Consider the following 14,749-nt stretch of genomic DNA (forward strand, 5'->3'; position numbering starts at 1 on the left):
GGGCTGGGAGCAGCAGGAGCAGAGCTCAGCTGGTGCACATGTGAGGCACGGGGGTTGGGGCAGGGGTTCGGCCTGGCCCCCTACCCTCTCCCCAAGGTTGAGGTTCAGTGGACTCGCATTCTCCCCCTCCCCTGTCCCAGGGCCGTGTGGGGTCCTGACCCAACCGCCGTCCACACGAGTGGCCTTGGCCTTATCATGTCGCCTCATCAGCCTCAAGACAAGGATTCTGATTCTGGCTGCCTCCCAAGATGTCATTGATAGAGGCTGTGATTAAGGAACAGCTGATGCTCCTTTGCCAGGCTCTCTGCAAAGGGCACCCATGGGCTATCTCATTGCAGCGTTTCTCGCGGTGAGAATTCACCAGCCCAGACGTCCATGGGGAATAGCGGGCAGATAAATGAAGGAGTGCAGAGTCCAGGGAGGGGACAGCAGGAGCTCCAGGAAACAGGGGTCCTTGTGGACCCCTATACCACCTACCCAGTCCATCCCCAATGACTTAGAGCCGACAACTGTTACCATGTGGGGATGTGGGTCCAGCCTGGTTGGGTCTTCTGACCCTCCTTACAGGAGGTTGGAAAGGTGGGTTTTGATGAGAAATCCCAGGAGGCACAGGGGTAAAGAATCTGCCTGCCAATGGAGGAGACTCAAGAGATGCAGGTTCAATCCCTGGGTTGGGATCAAACCCAGTATTCTTGCCTGGAGAATCTCCATAGACAGAGGAGCCTGGCAGGTTACAGTCTAAGGGGTCACAAAGAGTCAGATATGACTGAGCGCACATACATGCCTGCATCTCAATTTGTGAAAATGCGACACGAAACAGTATGTCATTGACATCGAGAGTAAAACTATGACTAAGGATGAGATGATACGCACAAAATTCATCACAGTGGTGACCTCTTGGGGGTTGCTGGGGAGTGAGGATCCAGGGGTGCAGCAGTCTTGTGGTTGGTTTATTTCCGAAGCTAGAAGGTCGGTACGTAGATGCTTATTATATGAATCTTTAAACAAACATCATATACTTTGGAATGCATGACACAGACTCCACAATAAAATTTGAAAACTACCTGTTTGCGCTAAGTCGCTTCAGTCTTGTCCGACTCCGTACAACCCCACCTCCTGTAGCCTGCCAGATTCCTCTGTCCATGAGGTTCTCCAGGCAAGAATACTGGAGTGGCTTGCCACTTTCTCCTCCAGGGGATCTTGCCCACCGAGGGATCGAACCTATGTTTCCCATGTCTCCTGCATTGGCAGGCGGGTTCTTTACCACTAGCACCACCTGGGAAGCCCTAAACTATCTGGAGACCAGATAAAACCTACGTGGAGGCCACATCCGGCCGTCAGGCCTCCTGTTTGTGACACCTGCCCTGTGGCTCAGGTAGCATTATCCCCATTTCACAGATGAGGAAACTTGAACCCTGAGGGTTGAAGCCACTTGTCCAAGGTCTTACAGCTCTTACTGACTGTGTGCTTTGGGTGCTCCCAGAAGCAGCCTGAGCCAAGGGTTTCTGAGCAAGTGTTTTTTGGAAGGTGAGACCCAGAAACACAGCTAGGGAGCAGGAAGACAGACAGCGAAGGAAGCCAGACCATCAAGCAAGTGACCCCCATGGGCAATTGGAGCTCAGTCCTGCCAAGAACCTCTGGGAGACAGCATAAAACATTTACCCCCAAGCTCTCTTGCCCAATGGATGAGGGAGTTGGGTTATTTATGAGTGCTTAGTCGCTCAGTCATGTCTGACTCTTTTCGACCCCATGGACTGTAGTCCACCAGGCTCTGCTGTCCATGGGATTCTTGAGATAAGAATACTGGAATGGATCGCCATTCCATTCTCCAGGGGATCTTCCTGACCCAGGGACTGAACCCGGGTCTCCTTCCTGCATCACAGGTTGATTCTTTACCATCTATTGTTATTGTTCAGTAGCTAAGTCGAGTCCAACTCTTTGAGACTCCATGGACTGCAGCACACCAGGCTTCCCTGTCCTTAACTCTCTCTCAGGGTTTGCTCAAACTCATTTCCATTGAGTCGGTGATGACGTCCAACTATATCATCCTCTGTCGTCCCCTTCTCCTCCTGTCCTCAATCTTTCCCAGCATCAGAGTCTTTTCCTATGAGTTGGTTCTTTCCATCAGGTCACCAGAATATTGGAGCTTCAGCTTTAGCATCAGTCCTTCCAATGAATGTTCAGGGTTGGTTTCCTTTAGGATGGACTGGTTTGATCTCCTTGCTGTCCAAGGGAGTCTCAAGAGTCTTCTCCAACACTGCAGTTCAAAAGCATCAATTCTTTGGCGCTCAGCTTCTTTATGGTCCAGTTCTCACATCCGTACATGGCCACTGGAAAGACAGTATCGTCTGGTATTTATACCCCCTTCCTATCAGCATTGGTTCAGGACTGTTCTTAGGAGGTGTAAGTTCCCCTGGCTCTCTGTTCTGCTGTTGATGAGTAAGCATGGCTCTGGGACACAAGAGTGTCCTCAAGAAAGGGATGCAGGGCTGGCAGGTGGAAGTCAGGCAGGTGTGTGCTAAGAGATCAGGGCGGGGCCTGGAGCAGGACTCTGATGACTGTGCTGGGACACTCTGGTGGCTGAGCATCCTACACTATGATGTCATCGCCTGCTCAAATTCACTTGCTGAGGAGCTCCCTACCCTATAGCTACTGAACATGAACTTGAGGGGAGGGGAGAAAGGATAGGCAGATGTGTTTTTAAGATGATCCCATGTAATCCTCTTGCATTAACATCTTGGCTGGGGAGGCTCTTTATATCCTACCCTGCCATTCACACTCAGCCCCCACCCCTGCCTTTCTGCCCCAGCCCCCTAGGCTACAGCCCCCAGGCCCCCTCAACCTGCCCAATTATCTCTCCAAGAAACAGCCGGCCCAGGAAATGCGATGCTTGCAGAAAAGTTCATGTGCAGCAATTTCAGACTCTGAGGATTTAAGAAACTGCCCAAATTGAGGGTTTCTGAAATTACTCCACTTATCTCTTCTTGGCCTTACGACTGCTTTTTATAAATTGAGATGATGGAAATGTTTCTCTCTTCCAAAGAGAGGCATAAAGGGAACCAATTCCATTCGGCAACCCAAAACAGAGGCCTTAATTTTCTATTTCCTCTGGAGCCACAGTAAAGCTGTTAATCTTTAAACCTCCACTGATGTTCTCATGTGGATGTCAAAGGAATCTGAAAGCTCATCCTGCCTCCCTGGAGCTTATCCGAATTCAGCCCTGTAAACAGACATGGCAACTGAAGCCTTGAGTTCACTAGGGGTCCTTGGAGCCTGGAGGTGTCTCTGCACTGTGTTGTCAGCATTGACTGAGCAGAAACTATGTGCCAGGCATGGCGCTGGGTCATGGGAGTGCCCGGGTGAGTGCACAGCAGCCCTGACTTGGGGACCTCAGCATGGTGGGTGGGGAGCCAGATGGAGCAGCAGATCACGGGCTCACCACTTGGTGCATGTGATGCCTGATGGGGTGATGTCTGAGGGGCAAGGGCATGACCCTGACTGGAGCCCTGGCACCATGAGGACACCACCCTCACCTGGGGGTGAGTCCAGGTTGAACCTTATGCAGAATCCACCCACCGCAGTTTCTACACTCACTCCCTTCTCCCTCTTTCCAGACACATTTTTAAAGATCACTGATGAGAGGAATCTGAGCACAAAATGCTTCAGAGACTTGAGCCTGTTTTCCACTGGCTGTTCAACGTTTCTGATGCCTTGAGGATAGTACCTCAGTTTGGCACTAAGGCATCTTTAATACTCTCCTATTCTACCAGAGCGCGCATGTGCTCTATCACTCAGTCCTGCCCAACTCTTTTTGATCCCATGGACTGTAGCCCACCAGGCTCCTCTGTTCATGGGATTTCCCAGGCAGGAATATTGGAATGGGTTGCCATTTCCTCCTCCAGGGGATCTTCCCGACCCAGGGATCAAACCTGCATCTCTTGTGTCTCCTGCATTGGCAGGCAGTTCTTTCACCGAGGCACCTGGGAATCCCTTCTACCAGAGCAGGGCTCAGCCAAACGGGCATTTAAACCAGTCAGGCATTCAGTCAAAATCATCCCCTGGAGGTGACACCTCATCCTTCCTGCCAGAGAGGAGTGCCAAGGTGACATCATTCAAAAGAAGAAGAATGTCTCCTTAAGTGGGCTCCTAAGTTCTCCTTATATACTTCCACACGAGCTTATTCTATGGGGCCAAGGGGTCCGTGGAACACCGGTGCCCCATGCCCTCCAGCAAAAGGTTTATGATCCAATGAGTCTGAGAACCTACAGGGGTCTCAGCAGGATGGACTGGGATGGACTGAAAGACACCAGTGACGTCATGAAGAGTCCAATGTTTCCTTAGAGGCAAAGGCCATAGGAACAGACTGGTTTCATTTGGAGTTCAGAGACGAATCTGGGGCTATTCCGGCACATGTCTGGTGGGGACTCCAGGCTCCTTGCACTTCTAAGTTCCTCCCAGAGATGCCAGGTCACCTGTGCTACCAATTATATAGTAGAAGTTTTCTGTCAGCATTTCAACATTAGATCATCAGTTTCTTTGGGGTAGGTATATTCCTCTTATATGTCTGAACCCTCCTGAGCATTCTGGCTTGAGCTTGTCTGCTTAGTAGATGAAAGAAACTGCTACAAATCAGTTGGCTGCCAGATCAAGCTTGTGCAAGGTCAATCCCCAAATTTATCATCCGCCTGGAAGTGAGCTGCCATTGGAATCCATGGCTGCCAGGGGAGTGTTGAGAAGCACGCACACGGAATCCCGTAGGCCGTGGGTCTAGCATGTGGCCTGCACATTAGGCTTTCTTTCAAATCTTCCCAGATGATTCCAGTGTGCAGCCAAAGTCAGGAACACTGGCCTGGAGGGACCAGGCAGTAGGCCCAGTTGACGCTCTCCTTCTTCAAAGGCAACAATTCACATGCTATTAAAGATTCTGAGAGCCGCTGTCTTGAAGACCCCTCTGTAACCCAATGCATCCCAAACTTACTTAACCACAGAACCTTCTGTCTCCCAGCACTTACTGACATTGGAAAAATAGCATTCCACACAACACACTGAGGATGTGCCAGCAACATAGCATTCTACAGGGGGAAAGGGTTCATGGGGTGCTGGGAATAAAGGGCCAGCACCTTTATGGAAGACAAAAGATCATTCTGAACTTTGCCTACAATGAAAGGTTGAATAATTGACCAAAATATTTGGTGTCTCTACATTGACCTCTGGCGTGGCCATGAGCTCTATCCTGGCCAACGAAACATGAGAGGAAGAGACACATGTCCTTTGCCAGCAGAAGGTTTAAGAGTCATTGCCTGGTGTCACTGAGTTCTCTCTTTCCCTTTTGCTGTGAAACAGAAAGTGTTAGTGGCTCAGTCATGTCCGACTCTTTGCAACTCCCTGGACCACAGCCCGCCAGGCTCCTCTTCCATGGAATTCTCCAGGCAAGAACACTGGAGTGCTCATCCATCCCTTCCTCTGGGGATCCTTCCAACCCAGGGATTGAACTCTGGTCTCCTACATTGCAGGTAGATTCTTTACCACTAGTGCCACCTGGAGACAGCGATATTTCAGACAGGGATGTTCTGTGAGGCTGGGTCGTACAGTGAAACAGACATGACACAGACCCACAGCCAATCCCCAGTGGACAAGTAGCTTGAGAAAGACATAAATCGTGGTGGTTGTAACCACTTAGATCTCGGGGTTACTTGTTACCAAGCATAACTTAGCTTATGCTGGTTGATGAACCTATGGAAATAGTGCTGGTAACATGCTTGTTCTTGCCATAAATTCCTGAAAAATTAGGCTGGGTATTCAGATCTTCTGCTTTACTTGAATTTTTACTCTCAAGCATGTATTTCATTAAAAAAAAAAAAACGGATTTAAAAGTGTTTCAAATTTTACCCTCATATTGACCTTTGCAGATGGAATCTTTCTCCTGCTCAGGCTGGCAGGGTCAACTGGAATCTTTTTAAGGACATTATTTTGCTCAGGCAAGACAACAAAATGCCTTTCCTGGAGGAGATGCCTAACCTTTAAAAAATATCCTTTTGGAACTCGGATGTGCAGAAGGGAAATGCTCTGGGGGACATGACTTTAAAATCAGTGGATGCTATTTTTGGTCTCTGCCCAACATACATAGGACCTGGGTCACCCACCTGGAGGGGAAATAGCTCAGTCAACATGTCAAGGCAATAACTTCCACAAGACCTTTCGGTTTCCTTCTTCAGGGACAATTAGGCAGTGGAGAGTAATGTATATCCACCCTCTGGAAAGACATCCAAGAGCAGCATGGCGCTCATCCTTTCACTGGTCCACTTGAGTCAGCTGCAGTCCCCTAGGGTGGACCCCCTGTGTGAACATCACTCAGTCACTACTGTGGTGCCTGTAATCCCACCAAGGAAGCTTTGCTCCTTGCAGCCTCCCGCCCTGGCCTGTGATGGAGCCAAACAGAGTGGGACAGTGCACCTGCTGTCTCACGAACAGAGGTGTGCAACTGCTATCAGGTTAGAGGGTCTAAAGGGTAGATTGTGAGCTGGAGGAGTTGCCTGGAGCTGTCCCTTCCAGAACCAGGCAAGACTGAGGCTAAGACAGGGATAAGCCTGACACCACAGACCTGGTCAGGGCTGAGCGCTGAGCAAACCCTGTGCAACAACATAGGAATCACATCCTCAGGTCACTAGCTGCTGTCCTTGAGGGTTGAAGCTCTAACAGTGGGATCTCAGGCACAGTGACCAGTGGTGGGAAGGACCCAGCCATTCTGTCTGCCCCTGCAACCCTTCCCTCCATCTGTTGACCAAAAGGAGTGGAGCCTCTTGGGCAGAAGATACCCTCAAAGTGATTTGGTTTCTATCAGCTGAACAGAAGGCCCATGGGAAAGGAATGTAGGTGGTGGACACCAAAAAGGGAAGAAGAGGCACAGAGGGAGGTAGAGTAGGGAGGGGGCCCGAGACAAGGCTCTCTAGCTTCTACGTGCAGAGGAGCACATTGTACTCTGAAGGGGAAGTGGCGGCAACAGGCTGGGAAGAGAATGTCTCTTGAATGCTTGTACTCAGTGGGTTTCCATCAAGATCAGAGCTCCTGATGTACTCAGGGTGAAATGTCTGGGAGACAGGCAGGGCTTCTAAAGCCCTAAAAACCTAAAGAGTATCCAAAATATATAGAGAGTTCCTACAAATCAATAAAATGATAGCTAGCCCACTAGACACTGGGGTAAAAGACTTAAATAGGTGGTGTACAAAGAGAATGTCCACAACGTCCCTGATGGTACAGTGGATAAGAATCTGCCTGCCAATGGGTTTGATCCCTGGTTTGGGAAGATTCCACATGCTGCAGAGTAACTAAGCCTGTGCACCACAATTACTGAGCCCAGGCTCTAGGGCCTGTGAGCCACAACCGCTGAGGCTGCATGCTGCAATTACTGAAGACCATGCACCATACAGCCTGTGCTACACCACAGGAGAAGCCTCGCAATGCAAAGCCGGTGTACCACAACAGAGCGTGGCCCCCACTCGCTGCCACTAGAGAAAGCCCGTGTGCAGTAACGAAGACCCAGCACAGCCAAAAATAAAATAAGTGCATTTTTTAAAAAGGGAATATCCAAATGCCCAACAGGTGTATATTAGGAGGAATGACCTCATTACTGATCAGAGAAAGGAAAATTAACACCACGATAAGGTACCTCTGCACACTCACCATGATGACTAAAATGCAAGACAGACAGTGTGGGTGTTTGCAAGGATGGGCTGACCATGTTGGAAGTGTACGGATGGATCTCACCAACACAACACTGAAGGAAGGAAGGCAGACACCAGCACTACACACTCTAAGAGTCCGTTCTTATCCGGTTCCAAAGCCAGACTCGGGAGAGTGTATTGGGAAGAACATGATGGGGGCTTCTGGGATGGTGGTTCTGGTTCAAGAAGCTTCTTAACACGGTGCTGGTTTCATGAATGGCATCAGCTAGTGAAATTCATGGAGCTAATCATGTGCAATTTGTGTGTTTTTCTGCATGTCTATAAGACTTTAGTAAAAATACCTTTAAGAAAGTATTTCTGTATTCATTCCCTCCATTAATTCACCTATGTCTGAGGACAGAAAAAGCATTAAGAGATACCTATTTCCTGAAAACTATTTACCTGACTACACTTGTGTCCCTTTACGCAACAATGAAAGAACCACCACGTCTAGCTAAAATATGCCTCTCGGAAAAGACTGCTCGGTCTGCAGAATCTCTGTATGGAGGGGTGAGAGGGCTCTGCAAGTAACCAGCACCCACAGTGTTTGAGAAACTTTTGCCCACAGGATCTCATGTCACACTCCCAACAACCTGTGAAGGAGAGAGGATGACCCACATTTTAACAGATAAGGAAGCCAAGGCTCAGAGAGGGTGGACGGCATTCACAGGGCCACATGGTCACGTGCCAGACTGGGATGGGAGCCCTCGGATGTCTGGCTCTGAATCTAGCCCTACTCTATCCCAGGTCACAGCTGCCTGTTCACATTAGAGCAAAAGTTCTGAAACTTGAAAGGAAATTCTAAATCAAACACCATCTTTCATTAATTATAGATTGTTTCCCTTCCAGCCGTCTATTCCTGTTGAATGCACACAAACACACATGCAGCCCTGATCAAAGAAGTCTGGGGGCCCTCGGGGCCCCAGGAATCCCCGGGTTGTTGGGGTGGGTCATGGGGAAATGCAGACCAGGGTCATGCCCACACGGTCTAAGGGCAGTTGTGGCTTTTTCCTCCAGGACAGCACAGACCGCCTGCCCAGGGGCCTCATATAATCTGCAGAGCAACTCTGGATGTCAAGTCCAGACAAAACTGGAGGGCAGGACTCTGTCCCACCTGGAGAAAGCAGGGAAGGGTTTTCTGAGAGTGAGTGGTGGCAGGGCAGGATGCCTGGGATCAGGCACCAACTCCAGCCTCCCAAAGGTTGGGGGGGCTTCAAGCTAGTGAAGTAGTACCTCCATTTCCTCGTACCTTCTCCAGGTACCGAGAACCCCACACCCCTCTCTCCTCTGGTCCTCACAAAGAGACAGAACCACTCTGGTGTGAAACCTTGGCCAAGTCTCCATCGCACTGTAAGCCTCAACCTTGTCATCTAGAAAATGGAAAATCTGGACAATACAAATCTCATAGCCCCTTTCAGTTTTCATGTCTGGGCATGTCTCAGACCTTAGTGAAAGCAAAACACACAGGCCCCCAACCCTGAAGATTCAAGGCGGCAACCAGGTTCTGGTGCAGCTGGAACTGCTGTGAGTTTCAACGTGATCCCTGAGCACCTTCGCTAGTGCCTGTTGACTCTCTAAGACCACGGGCCCCAGACGTGACTTGAATCTATACTTTTAATCAGCTCCCAGAAAACCTGCCATGGGTAGAGGTGTGTGAAACGTTGGGCCCCAGTTAAGACAACCGCTGCTGGCCTAAGCTCCCCTAATTGGCACCCACATCAAGCGACCTAACAGTGCCTCAGTTTCCCGATCATACTGTGGAAACAGTGGAGGTTCACTAGAGTTCCTGGAGCGGTGCGGCAGGCGCCAGACCCCAGATCCCCATCAGAGAGAATTCTAGGCTGTATCTCCTGGACGAGGCAGGGTCGGGGCAGCAAGCCCAGCCCCACCTCATAAATCAAGAGCCAGGAAATGCTGAGCAGAGCCCTTGCCTCCATATATACCACATATTAGATGCTTCACTGGTGCCCCACAAGGGAGCTTTGTGAAGTGCGGGCCCCTGGGAAGAGGGGCAGGCAATTAACATAAATAAAACCGTGGGCCAGCTCTCCCCCAGGGTCCTCCAGCTCTTCAAGAAACCTCCTCACACGGGGGCTGGAAACACAGCTTTTTTTTTTTTTTAATTGGAGGGAGAGCATTTGGCTCTGAGTTTGAGGGCACACAAAAGGCTCTCAAAAAGGAGACAGAAATCTATTACCCGCCTGGTCAGAAATAGCCCTGTTAGAGGCTGGGCTGAGGCCAGGGGCTGAGAAGCCATCCCAGGGGGCCTGGGGAGGCCTCTGAGGGGGGACCAGGGGGTCACTCGCCAGGTCCCCAGGGGGCTGCCAGCTGCAGCCTTGAGGGTGCAGGGATGGCCTTGAGGGTGCATCTTCCCTCCGGAAACCGCAAGCAGTGCGTGTGCTCTCGAGCTCCCCACCAGCCAGGCGTCCAGCTGAAGAAGGACTCAGGGCATCTCTAAGGAGTGGTAACTCAGGGGCATCAGTTTTCAGGGGTGAAGCTATGTCCTGAGCAAGTGCCAGGCCTGGGGTGGAGGAAGTTGCTCTGGTGAGGCTGAATACCCAGCCTGTGCCCACCTCCCACCCCCGGCCCCAGAGGGGCCACCTCTGTCCACTTTATCTGCTCAGGGGGCAACGCTTCACCCCATAGAGACAAAGGCTCAGTCTAGGTGGCAGGAGGCCCTGGCAAGTTTGTTTGGTCAGATTAACAAAGATGGTGCCCATTTTGGAAGTAATTTCTCTGTGGCAGGCACTGGAGGCCGCTTAGCCTACTGGTAAAGAAATATCTTTAGAGTCAGAGCTAGCATTTCCTAGCTGTGTGACCTTGGCCATGTCACCTCACCTCTCTGTGCTAGGGTTTCTCCAGCTTCAAGACGCAGTTAATGTGACTGCCTTGAGGATTCAATAAGACCATGCAAGTAAAAAGGGACAGTACTCAGTTGTAAAAAGGACAGTGAGTGCTTATTAGAGTAGAGGTTCTCTGTGTTATCTTTTTAGGTTCTTTACAACATGGAAATATGATTATGTATTGGTTAGCACAATGCCAGCTGCTGTAACAAATAAACCCCCATGATTCAGTAGTTTAACAAATATTTTTACTCACATGCTCCAATGCTGGTGATTCTAGTTGGCAGGCAGCTTCGCTCCACATGGTGATTCAGGGACCCAGGCTTAGAACTCTGCATCTAGGAGGAAGTTGAGAGAGATGATGGAGAAGATACGGCTGCTTCTTAACCACACTGGGCCTGGAAGCGACACACATCCCTTCCACTCACATTCTGTTGGTGAGAACCCATCACCTAAGAGCAGGGAGCACTGAAAAATGCCATCCCAGGCCTGGGCGGCCTCTCCAGCTCTGTTGCAGAAGAGGGTGCACAAATCAGAGGACAGTTACCCTTCTCTGCCCCCTGTCATTCGAGGCTAAAAATGCTGACTCTCAGAGAGATGGACTTGCTCAAGCAGAGAAGTTTGTACATGGTGGTGCTGAGACCTGAGCTCAGTTCTGTCTGCCTCACAAACTCGTCCTTCCACTCACTGTGCATGCAGCCCTGCCTCTGCCTGGGGCATCGCATCTCCTCCTGGCTGAGGGAAAGGGCTGGGACTTGACTCTGAAATTGTGGCTGCACCAGCCACATGCTCTGAGCAGACTCAAGGGTCTTAGTGGATGCTGGAAAAGGCTGCCATTGCAATCAATGGAGTAGAACAGAGGGAACTCAGACTATGAGCAATGTTTGAGGTCTCAGCAGGCGAGATGCTAAATGGGAACCACGGTCTGGGTGGTGGGGGTGCAACAAGTGAGAGAGGAAGGGTAGGGAGACGAGGCTGAGCCCTTTGGGCTGAACCAGCACGTGTCTTCCGGGGAGCTGGTCTCTGAGCTGGGAGGGGCAGCCAAGAGACTCTAGCAGTGCTGTGGAGTGTGTCTTACTTTGGTTTTCCCAGAAATAGACTTGAGGCAAGTATTCAAGCATAGAGTATCTGGACAGTGATTCTAGAAAATTTCAGTAAGGGAGGTGGGGCAGGGGACAGGAAGGGGAAGGCTGTTATGAAGCAGACGACCCCCATGGGCAACGAGAGCCCAGTTGTGCTGGAACTTCTGGGGGACAGTGTAGAATACACCTCAGAGATATCCCAACACGGCTTTTAATCCACCAGTCCCCCAAGTAGGCACCGTCAGCCCACAGGTGGGTACCGGTAGCAAATCAACAGCATCTGCTCCCTGGGTACTGTCCTAGGGCTCAGAATTATGCAGAGGGACCAGATGTTGGTGCCAGGGCAGCTGGTATATTTCCTGCCTTGGCCAGGACTGGCTTAGAAACTGGGGTGAATCCATGGCTGTGTGCAGGCAGCAAAGGGCCAGGCATGACCCTATGATGTGGGAGGGAGGGAAGTAACAGGATCCTCCAAGGAGGAGGATGAAGGCATGGAGGATGCCTGAGGCACCCCAGCCACCGCCCTGAGGCTCACCATCAGCAGGACACATCCCCTCCCACCCTCCCTCTACACTTTTCAAGTCCACATCCAGATCGCCAGACAGCCCAGAGCACGCAGCAATTCAACACTCGGCACAGCAGGACAGCCAGGCTGGCACCCATGCAAGCCAGGTGGCCAGGTGGCCAGGGCACCATCCTCCTAGGGAGCAGTACCCTCCTCGGGAGCCAGCCCATTCCCAAGGCCAAAGGCCCTTGAAGTCACACCTGTGAGGACTTTTCTCCCTTCATTCAAAAGGGTCCATGGAAGACATCAGTCAGAACGAATGCTCAATTAAAAGCACTGAGAGGTAATTAAGTGCCATTTCCCTGCTGGAAATGCAAACACAGCTTCGGGGCTGGTGGGGACAGTGGCATCTTTCAGCCAATCCTTGGGGTCCCAGATATGTGGCCAGGGAGGTTTGAAGTTTGGGGGAGTGGAAAGGGTTGTGGGCAGGAGCCCATGACTCTGTCTCCCCAGAAGAGCACAGGGATACCCAGAAGGTATCTCGGTGCTCCATACAGAAGCGCAGGCTGACATCCAGGAGTGTCAGTACTGAAGCTCTTCAGCCTGCACACAGGGAGCTGAGATGGGGGTCTGATTGGAGACGGGGGTTCAACTTGGAGAGAGTGCTCATGGTAAACCCCCAAAAGAGACAGAGCTTTGGATCAAACATCCAATGTTTCATTGATTATAAGGTATCTGACTTTGACCAGCTGATGTCAACTCTTGAATCTGTTTCCTTAACTGCAAAATGGGAACTATGCTAGCAGTACCTACCTTCCTGGTGACCAGGAGGATTGAGTGGGACAGGCTACAGAAAACGCTTGATACGTAGTGCGTGCAAAGCCCTTTCAGTCGTGTCTGACTCTTTGTGGCCCTATAGACTGTAGCCCGCCAGGTTCCTCTGTTCATGGGATTCTCCAGGAAAGAATACTGGAGTGGGTTGCCATGCCCTCCTCCAGGGGATCTTCCCGACCCAGGGATCAAAACCAGGTCTCCTGCATTGGCAGTTTTTTTTTTTTTTTTTTTTTCCCACTACCAAGGAATATGTAGTAGACAATCAATTACTTATTAAGGAAGACAGACAGCTGTGATGTAACACATGTACTAGCATCTTGTGGAGTACCTACTCTGTATGTGCATGCATGCTAAGTCGCTTTAGTCACGTCCAACTCTTTGCAACCCCATGGACTGTAGCCCGTCAGGCTCCTCTGTCCACGGGATTCGCCAGGCAAGAATGATACTGGAGTGGGTTGCCATGCCCTCCTCCAGGGACCTACTGTGTTTGGACACTGCCAAATACTCTTTGGCCATTTGTTTGTTCTCTCCTCTAAAGCAGGAGGCTGGGCTCAGGTAGAAGTGGAGACTGGACAAACTAATGGAGCCATTAGGGTGGGTCCAGGGCAATGGCCAGCAGAGGACAAGTGGGCATAGCCCACCTGGGCTTGGGGGCAGCAGGCAGCTGTGTCAGAGGAGCTGCCTCTGCGGGGCGAGCAGGAGACCCCCGGTTGTGGAGACATCTGAAGTCTAACAGGCAAGGAATGTGGCTTAACTGGAACGCCAAATCTGGGAACTGCTGCCACCACTCTGCAGCCTGTGCCTCTGGCAGACACGACTAACCCATCACAGAGTGGTCCCTGGAAGTCTCCCAATCCTTCTCAATGAGAGCTGTCAGATGAAGTTAGTTTGCTGTCTTTGTATCTATAGATGAACCCTTGAAGAAGGGGTAGGTGTGAGAGACAAGAGTCCCTCACGTAACACTTGGGGTGCTGCTCTTGGACCGAGCCTTAGATGAAGTGTGGCTTCATCGTGCTGGCAGGGAAGAGATACCTAAGACCTGCTTCCCCACACATACCCCTGTTGGCCAGGATTGACTAAGAAAGGTAGCGTGGGCTGAGTCTCCAAGTTCAAGAGCACTGGGACTGCAGCTGAGTAAAGGCGGGAGGTGGTAGAGATCACTGACAGCCTGTGAGCCGAACGAGGCTGCAACTTCCCAACCTGGAAAATGCCTTGGATGGAGTAAGCTCTCCAACAGCCTCCACTTTACTAAAACCCAGCTGGCCAGCCCTGCTGCAGGCACGCCTCCAAAGATGCTTGTGGCAATGAGCACAAACTTAAGTCTGGCTCCCAGGGAGCTTCCCTGGGAAGAACTGAGGGTGCAGAGCAGAGACTGGGAACCTCTGAAAGGTGGACAGAAGCTGAGCTTCATCAGGCATGTTACGGCCGTCTTCTCCAGTCTTCTCTAAGTGTGAACCGTTCGTTTAACCTTTTCCCGGAGCCGTCATTCAATTAACCAGCCAGCAGGGACCACCTGCTCCATGCCACCTCGAGCACCATGTAGGAAGAGCCAGAAACTGGTGCCCTGCAAGGACCAGCGTTCCGTCCGTGTTCTGCTTTACTCAGACTCTGCCTATCTCTTCTCCCTCACCTCTCTTCTCCACATGTTGTCTTCGGTATTTCTTTGATCCACACGACTGAGCATTCTCCCCTCCCAGTTGCACAACTGTGCCTTAAATTCCTCTGCTCTGTTTGCTTTGTGTGCTTTCTGACTGCTGATGTGTG

General features: G+C 50.9%; 1 long non-coding RNA gene across 1 annotated transcript in view; it reads right to left on the bottom strand.

Annotated features, from left to right (window-relative positions):
- Positions 1 to 10,904, bottom strand: part of LOC132343525 (uncharacterized) — a 43,139-nt gene extending 32,235 nt beyond the window's left edge. Inside the window, exon 1 of the long non-coding RNA XR_009492407.1 lies at positions 10,821 to 10,904. This is a non-coding gene — a long non-coding RNA (uncharacterized lncRNA). The remainder of the gene's footprint in view (positions 1 to 10,820) is intronic.
- Between the last annotated feature and the right edge of the window lie 3,845 nt (positions 10,905 to 14,749).

The sequence above is a fragment of the Bos taurus genome, chromosome 22 (genome assembly GCF_002263795.3).
Source record: "Bos taurus isolate L1 Dominette 01449 registration number 42190680 breed Hereford chromosome 22, ARS-UCD2.0, whole genome shotgun sequence".
Taxonomy (NCBI): Eukaryota; Metazoa; Chordata; class Mammalia; order Artiodactyla; family Bovidae; genus Bos; species Bos taurus.